Here is a 9,636-nt window from a genome sequence, read left to right on the forward strand (position 1 = left end):
TATATATATATATATATATATGTGGAGGTGCAATGGCCTAGTGGTTAGGGCAGCAGACTTGTGGTCATAGGATCGTAATTTTGATTCCCAGACCGGGCGTTGTGAGTGTTTATTGAGCGAAAACAAGTGAAGCTCCATGAGGCTCTGGCAGGGGTAGTGGTGGAGTGGCGAACCCTGCTGTACTCTTTCACCACAACATTCTCTCACCACAACTTTCACTCTTTCTTCCTGTTTCTGTTGTACCTGTATTTTCAAAGGGCCAGCCTTGTCACACTCTGTGTCACACTGAATTTCCCCAAGAACTATGTCAAGGGTACACACACGTATCTGTGGAGTGCTCAGCCACTTACACATTAAGTTCATGAGCAGACTGTTCCATTGATCAGATCAACTGGAATCCTCGTTGTCATAACCGACAGAGTGCCACGATATATATATATATATATATAAGGGTACAGGACATCACCAATGGTGCAAATAACATGAAATATGTAAACAATGAGAAAAAAATGGAGAACAGGTCAATATTTATTATTCGTTATATATATATGTGTGTGTGTGTGTGTGTGTGTGTGTGTGTGTGTGTGTGTGTGTATGTTATGGTGAGAATCATGACACTCCCCTGTGAGAATGGTCTAGCTGAACTCGTATAAGTAGTAGCGTGTTGGTGCAACTCCTGTTGCACCAACAACTACAACATAATCAGTTGCTGGAGCTGATGTTGAGGTCTGGAAATGCTCCAAGTCCATTTTCGCCAGAAGGCATAGCAAATGCTATAACTGAATACAGTTATAACCCAGAAGATGGTATAACTTTTTTGGCATACTTCAGAAGATACAAAGAAATCTTCAAGGAAGAATGCAAGTGTTGGGCAGAAAATGAAAAATACTGCAATTTTATCCTGCTTTGAAAAACAAGTGAAATTTGTTTGAAGAAACAATTGAATTGTTATCCAAAATGTTCAGTGATAAGGGTTCCCTGTTTAACACTCGCTGGGAGTGTTTGAACTTAGTAAAAGTTGATGGATGATGATTTTGTCAGTTATGCTGGAATGGTAAATAAAATGTGCAAAAAATTAAAACTGAAAGAATTATTTCTTGAAATGTTTTAATGCTTCATCTTTGTGCAAGGTTTGATGGCGAACAAAGATGCAGAAATACATGCACGGATTCTTACAAAACTAGAACAGGAGGACCAGAATTTAACCCTGCAGGTAGTAGCAGAGGAATGTCAAAGAATTATCAACTTGCAACAGGTCGTAAAGTAAATTGAAGAAAAAATTTCTCTCAAGTACAGACATGTTGGCTGGGAACAAAGAAAAAGGAATGTTATGACCTAACTCATGCTATGGGTGTGGAGGTCTGCATTTTAAGAAAGTTTGTCCATTTAAAACTTGGAAATGTTAGCTTGCACTGCATAGTGAAGCAAAAAAACCTTGGAAAAAAACAAATTCTTCTAAAAAGATTTGCCCCATGGAAAGTTGTGATGACACCCAAAAATAAAAGTATGTGTATGTAAAAATAAACAATGCAATATGGGTAGTTCAATGGTGTGTATTAAAAAAAATGAATAACAAAATCAGGGTGTGAGCTGATATTTCCACTGGCTTGAATGAATGTCTGAAAATGTGTCACTATCTGCTACCTACTCCAGAGGATATTTCTGCGAAGTTAAATGGGGGCAAGATATATTCAAAACTGGATCTCTGCAATGAGTACCTACAAAATAGAGTAGGCGAGGAATGCTCAAAATACCTAACACTGTATACGCATAAAGGACTATATAAATATAACAGATTACCATTTGGTCTAAAGGTCACACCTGCAATTTTTCAACAGGCTATGGAAGCAATGTTAGCAGACTGAATTTGCAACTCTATACCTGGATGATATATTAGTTATAAGTGAATCTTGTGATCAGCATGTCGAGCATGTAAAATGTGGTTTTGGAAAAATAAGAGATTAGTTTCACAATGAGTGAGGAAAATGAATTTTTCTTACCTAAAATTAAGTATTTAGGACAAATTATCAACAGGAATGCCTTCTCTGACTAAGCTTTTCTAGGTTTAGCAAATTATTATCAAAATTATATACCAAATATGTATGAATTGAGTGCTCCACTAAATAATTTGCTAAAAAAGGAAGTGAAGTGGAATTGGTCAAATAATTGTCAAAAGGCATTTGATGATATTAAAAAAATATTATCCGATTTGTTGCTGGCTCCTGCAACAGAGATTGTTGTAACTTCTGATGCTTCTGAATATGACATAGGAGCAGTAATGCTACATAAATATAAAGACGGTAATATGAAGGTGGTAATTCATGCCTCATGTTCTCATAGCGGCAGAGAAAAAACTATAGTCAAATAGAGAAGGAAACTCTAGTGATTATTTTTGCACAGATTTTTATATGGTAAAAGTTTTTGGCTACAAACTGATCACCAACCATTATTATCAATTTTTAGGCTGAAGAAAGGAATTCCTACCCATACTGCAAACAGGTTACAACGCGGGGTACAATATTGTTGAATTACAACTTTATGGGTTCAAGTTGAGACAGTTTGCTTTCTTACTCTCTCCCCTATAATTCTTTTATTTCTTCTCAATAAATCCTAATGATAATCTTTCTTTCTTTGTCAAGGAATCGGCTTTGATGGAAGAGGATAAAGGGAAACCAAAAAGTAAATATTCATATTATAGATATGGACGTGATGATCTCAAGCGCCAAGCCGTGGAGTATTATCAAAAGAATAAAGTTCCACAAAAAATTGAAGAGGTTCTGAATAACTTATTTTATGATCAGCCACCTGATATTTATGGATATTTGGTAAGGAATATTATTTTGAATCACTTGATATACATATACAGACACACACATATAGAGAGAGAATAAAAAGCAGGAAAGCATAAATTTCACAGATACTTCATGATTTTACATTTTAAACAACTATTTCTTTAGAAATAAACATCAATAATTCCATGATTACATAATTGATAAATAATTAATATCAATTAAATTAATTAAAAGCTGTGTTTATTCCAAATCATCAGGAATATTATAGACTATGCTACATTAATATATATATATTCTATGAAAGGTTGTTAAATGTGGAGAATAATTGGGAGGATCTTTCAAATATTGAACCAATTGAAGGACCAGGCAGAGTGGATAGCAGTATAATAAATAAGGCAATTAAGAAAATGAAGGCTGGGAAAGCCCCTGGACCATCAGGTATCACTGCCAAGATGATTAAAATATCAGGTAGTGTGGGATACAGCCTAGTCACTTGCATAGTTATTCAGGAAGGCATCATCCCCAAAGACTAGTGTAGCAATATTATAGTCAGCTGCTACAAGGGTAAAGGTGATGCCTTAGATAGAAACAACTACAGAGGTTTCAAACTGCTAGGTCAGGTCATGAAAATTACAGAGAGAGTTATATCTCAACTGATTAGGGATAGAATTAAACTAGATGAGGTGCAGTTTGGTTTTGTTCCTGGGAGAAGTACCATACATGCCATCTTCATAGTGAGACAGTTGCAAAAAAAGTATTTGGCCAAAAGTAAGCCATTGTATTGGGTCATCCCATAAATAATATGATTTTTCAATTGAATAAACTAAAAGTTGGAGGGGGAGGGGTTAAACTACCTGCTTCAACTTACTATAAAAGCAGGTAGTAATTTTACCTTGTGCTTATTCTTAGTGCAAGTTTTGAAGAGTGCAGTTTGATTTTTAACAGTTATGTTTTCAAAGTGACAAAGGAACATATTCGGCATATTTTGCTTTATGAGTTCAATAAAGGCAACAATGCAATGGAAAGTGCGAGGAATATTAATACAGTATATGGGGATCGGACAATAAGTGTAAGCCAGTGTCAATAGTGGTTCCAGAAATTCTGAGTCGGAAACTACAGCCTAGAAATCGGGCCTCATCCTAGAAGATCTGTAGGGCTTGACAAGGATGTCTTGCAAACCCTGTTGGAACAAAATCCCATCATAACTGTTGAGGAATTAGCAGAGAAGCTTCGATTTGGTCATTCAACCAGTCATTCATGTCAGCACTAGAAGGAAAAAACGACCATCTTTGGTTTCAAGACAAAAGGTGTTCTTCCATTAGGATAATGCTCAGCCACATACAATGAGGATGACATTCCAAAGGCTGGAGCAGTTTGAATGAGAAATGATGTCCCACACACCATTTTCACTGGACATTGCCCCATCTGATTATCATTTATTCCACAGTCTTCAAAATCATTTCGATGGAAAAATATGAATTCTGTAGATAAGGTCAGAACAGTATTGGAAGAGTATTTTTCATCACAGACGAGTGAATTTAGGAGGAGGGGCCTTGCAAGTCTACCAGATAGATGGAAGAGCATTGCAGAAATTGAAGGAGAGTATATTTTAGATTAAAAAAGAACTTTGTTTATCTTAATTCTGAAAAATAAAAGAAGTATAAAAGACTGCATTATTTATGGGATGATCCAATACTTAGCCTTCGTTGACCTGGAGAAAGCTTTTGACAGGGTTTCCTGCTCTCTTATTTGGTGGTCTCTAAGGAATCTAGGAGTAGAGGAGTGGCTTGTTAGAGCAGTTCAAGCCATGTACAGCGATGCTGTCAGTAAGGTGAGAATTGGCCTTGAAAACAGTGATGAATTTAACGTATACACCAAGGATCAGTTCTTAGTCCACTCTTATTTATCATAGTTCTCCAGGCCATAACAGATAAATTCAAAACTGGATTCCCATGGGAATCTTGCTGATGATCTTGCTTTTATTGCAGAATCTGAAGTAGGATTGGAGAAGTAGTTCTGGGTTTGGAAGCAAAACCTGGAATCAAAGAGCCTTAAAGCTAACTTAGCTAAGACTAAAGTTGTTGTTAGCAAGAAAGGAGATAAGACTCTCATTCCAGCTGGCAAATGGCTCTGTTCAATATGTATGAAAGGAGTGGGACGTAGTTCCATTCGCTGCACCAAGTGTAAGCTATGGATGCATAAGAGATGCAGTGAAATCGTGGGAAGATTATCAGATAAGGTCACTTTCGTATGTGGCAAATGTGCAGGAACAGTAAGTACTAAGAGCACAAGAGACTTAAACTTTCTCAAATGCTCAGGAGGCTCTTTTGAGGTAGTAGATACTTTCTGCCATTTAGGTGACCAAATTAGCAACGGTGGTGGATGCTCTGAAACTATTGTTTCTAGAATAAGAATAGGGTGAAAAAAGTTCAGAGAACTACTATCTCTATTGGCAGCAAAAGGACTCTCTCAGAGTGAAAGGTAGATTGTATGATGCTTGTGTGAAAATGGCTATGTTACATGGGCTCTGACTGTGGAAGCCATGCATAGGCTGGAGAGGAATGAAGGTAGTATGCTCCATTGAAATTGCAATATCAGTGTGCATTACTGACAAAGCACAACTGTGTTGAGAGAAAAGTTAGGTATAAGAGGGATTAAATGTGGTATGCAGGAGAGGAGACTGCGTTGGTTTGGACATGTGATGCATATGTGTGAAGATAGCTGTATACAGACTTATGATCAAAAAGCGTTTCAACAGTGACCACCCAATCTTTTATCCTGGTCTAGTATATATCTAGAATATATCTGAAACTATGTTATCCAATGTATCTTCTTTTTTTGAAAGCACTGAGGTGAGATTTGAAAGAAATCTGGCTGTTATTTATAACAAATCAAGTAATTACTTTAGAGATTCCATCATTGGTTCACATATAAGGTATCATCATCATCATTGTCATCATCCTTTTTCATGTACATAAGAGTTCACAACATAAATTGTTTTGCACCCAACATTATTAACATAAAACACACACACACACTCTCTGTCTGTCTCTTTCTCTCCCTCTCTATCTCTCATGCGTACATGCATCCATGCACGTGCACACACACACACACACACACACACACACACACACACACACACACACAAGATGTACATGTTTATAAAATTGCCTTGGTTAGAAAAGTTCTGGTGATAAAAATCCAATATAAAAATTTGCCTTTTATAGTTTTTTTGCTTCTATTTTGTCTTTTATTTTTCTTTTCTTTATTTTTTTTGGTAGCCGTTATTTGAATGATGTCATAAATCACAACCTTTATCTCTATTTACTATTTTCTCACTCTCATCTTGTTGCTTCATCACATCAAGTCTTTAATATAACAGACTGCTGTTACATATCCTCATTAATCCATTTAGTTCATAAGAGTGCTGATATTGTATTTTGGCATGTATTCATGTATGTTGATTTTGGTCGATAATTATTCCTCAGTGTTCCATGAGAATTTTCGGCTTCATAGTTTTCAGAGGTCATTAAGGGTTAATAAAGGCTTAAATGTCAAGAATTAAAATTAACATATTTGAAGACTTTATCAAGCTTATTAATCTGAAATATATAGATGGTTGGCTATATTGTGCTTATTTGACATTTTACAAAAGACTATAAACTAAATGCAATTATATTCTCCTAGTTTAGTTATGCCAGTGTGTACTTATAAAAATTCATGTTATGTGCAACTGCAACCTTTTCGAATTCCCTCATCACCTATATATTCCCATTAAATATGAAATAATAAAATAACCTACAAAATTAAAAAATGGGACATTGTGATGGCTTATCATTACATTGCATGTGAAGATGTAGCTTAGTAATTAGAGTGTTCGGCTCATGTTCATTTGGTCATAAGTTCGATTCCCACTGGCACATTGTGTCCTTGAGCAAGACACTCTATTCCATGTTGCTCCAGTCCACTCAGCTGGCAAAAATGAGTTGTGCATGTAATTCAAAGGGCCAGCCTTGTCACATTTTGTGTCATGTTGAATTTCCCTGAGAACTACATTAAGGGTTCACATGTCTGTGGAGTGCTCAGCCACTTGTGTGTTAATTTCACGAGCAGGTGTGTGAAGGGTTTAGTCAAACAAATCACCCCCAGTACTTAATTTATTTCTAAGCTTGATGCTTATTCTATCAGTGTCTTTTACCCAGCTACTAAGTTACATTGACATATTGTCAACTGATGGTGAGGGACAAACACAAATTCAGACACACACAAGCACATGCATACACACATGCATGCATGCGTGCATACGTACGTACATACATACATACATACATACATACATACATACATACATACTCTCTAAACATGCTAGACATACACTGACTCCATGTCCAGAGCTCTTGAAAGTTTCCTTATATTTCAGCAGCACTGAAGTCTCAACGACCACATGCATACAACAAACAGTATGGTACCTTTTCTCCTTTATAATAAACAACACAGAACTGAAATTCTCAAAGCTATCTTTCATGATTTTTCTTCATGGTGATTCCACATATATATATATATCATTACCAAATCTATATCCCAATGGCTAGGATTCCTCTTTAGTGTGTTAAGCTTACAATTGTGAGGTTGTGAGTTCAATTCCTTGACTGAGCTGTGTGTTGTGTTTTTGAGCAAGGCACTTTATTTCATGTTGCTCTAGTTCATTTAGCTGTAGGAATCAGTTGTCACTAGTGCCAAATTGTATTGGCCTTTGCCTTTCCCTTGGACAAGATTGGTGGCATGGAGAGGAGAGACTAGTATACATAGCAACTGCTGCACTGGTATACCTTGCCTGGACTTCTGCCTTGGAAGGGAACTTTCTAGGTGCAATCCCATGGTCATTTACTTTTACAAAGCTCAAGTAAGACTCACATAGTTCTCATCTAAGGACAATGTTTCTGTTATTCTCACAAATATTCTCAGCTGAATAAAAAAAAACAAAAGTTATTTGACTGATGAGCAAAGATTCACTCACTAAAATGCTTCGGTGACTAGTTTACAGATGTATAAGGACCATTACTTCTTTGAACAACATAGCTACTTGTCCTTGTCCTCAAGGCCCATGTGGTTAGAAGTTTACTTTGTGACCACATGGTTCAGTCCCATTGTGACACCTTCAGCAAGTGTCTTTTACTATAACCTTGGGATGACCAAAGCCTTGTAAGTGGATTTGGTAGAGGGAAACTGAAAGAAGCTCATCGTATATATGTGTGTGTATGTGTGTGTGTTTGTCTCTACCCATCAATTGATGACTGGTGTTGGTGTGTTTATGTCCCAATATTTAGCTTAAAAAATAGAAATAAGTACTGGAGTTGATTGAAATTTCCTCAAGGCAGTGCCCCAGCATGGCCATCGTCTAATGACTGAAACAAAAAAAAAAAAAAAAAAAAAAAAAGAAAAAATATCTCTCTTCTTCTTTTCACTGTTACTGTGTCCCAATTCCCAAACCTACACTAAGCATTTTATCCAATCCTTCTTCTGCAGAATTGTAACCCCTACCTCACCCATGTTCTTCCTGCAGACATAATGACTTGAACAACTAACAACACAAATCTCTCCAGATTAGGGTGGGTCTGCAGATGTCATGAGCCTTGCCTCTTTTCCACTGACTATATTGTAAAACAATGTGAGAGGCTTTCCAAGTTTCTGCATACTGCAACATTTCTTGGTAATAAATATAGATAAAAGAAGAGAGAAAGATATTTTTGCATTTTCTCAATATGCTATTATTTGCTTGGTAAGATTTGATGAGACTTTTTCAGCAAAATCATTTTGTGCTGATATTTACACTATCCTTTTAATCTGTTTATTCTTTTATTCTCTCCAGGTGCAAACATATTTTCATATATAAACATTTCCTTTTGTTAGAAATAGAAAACAAAAAATCTGTGATACAGAGGATATAATAATCCTTTCTATTATAGGCACAAAGCCTGAAATTTTGTGAGGGGAGAACTAATTGGTTACATTGACCCCAGTGCTTGACCAGTACTTAATTCATCCACCGAGAGGGGATGAAAGGCAAAGTTGATCTTGGCGGAATTTTAACTCAAAATGTAAAGAGAGATGAAATGCTGTTGAACATTTTGCCTGGCACAGTAATTATTCTGTTAGCTTACCACCTTTACAGAAGGTATAATAATAAGATGGCTAAGGAGGTTGAAATACTGTAAACTGTTGTGCAGTAAAGATCCACATTCATATGTTTCTTTCCGTTATGTAAATATAAGGTACTTGATGACTGGTGTTTTTTTCATACATTATCCTGTGATGCACCTGGACGCACCATTGGTGATGTTTACTGGGGTCATTTGGTGTTTTGGGTCTTTCAATATTTGACACCCTCACCTAGGTGACCCAGCTGGGGTTGATCAAAGTTGTGGAAGTGCATGGTTCAGTGGTTAGGGTGTCAAACTTACAATTGTGAAGGTGTGAGTTCAACTCCCAGACTGAGCTGTGTGTTCTGTTCTTGAGCAAGACACTTTATTTCACATTGCTCCAGTTCACTCAGCTGAAGAAATAAGATGCAGTGTCATTGGTGTACCGACCTTTGACTTTCTGCTGGACAACATCAGTGGCATGTAGAGGGGAGACTAGTATGCATGGACAACTGCTGGTAGCACTGCTCCTTCCAGGGCTCAAACTCCCCGACTTACTGTCACCTTGAAGCAACCTCTACTGCTTCCACAGTCAATCTGATGGCTCCTGTGATGCCAAACATACTGTAAGCTCCATTGAAGGGTTGGTCTGCAAATCCTCTGCATCCCACTTTGCTGGGATCACATCTTGCTTGACCCCCCCC

The 9,636-nt window shown here is 36.9% G+C and overlaps 1 long non-coding RNA gene across 2 annotated transcripts in view; it reads left to right on the forward strand.

The window, feature by feature from the left end:
• The window catches only part of LOC106880655 (uncharacterized), a 33,725-nt gene that overhangs the window by 11,325 nt on the left and 12,764 nt on the right, over positions 1-9,636 (forward strand). For both annotated transcript variants that reach the window (XR_001410767.2, XR_001410768.2), the window contains exon 2: positions 2,640-2,825. This is a non-coding gene — a long non-coding RNA (uncharacterized LOC106880655). The remainder of the gene's footprint in view (positions 1-2,639; positions 2,826-9,636) is intronic.

This window comes from Octopus bimaculoides, chromosome 14 (genome assembly GCF_001194135.2).
Source record: "Octopus bimaculoides isolate UCB-OBI-ISO-001 chromosome 14, ASM119413v2, whole genome shotgun sequence".
Classification (NCBI taxonomy): Eukaryota; Metazoa; Mollusca; class Cephalopoda; order Octopoda; family Octopodidae; genus Octopus; species Octopus bimaculoides.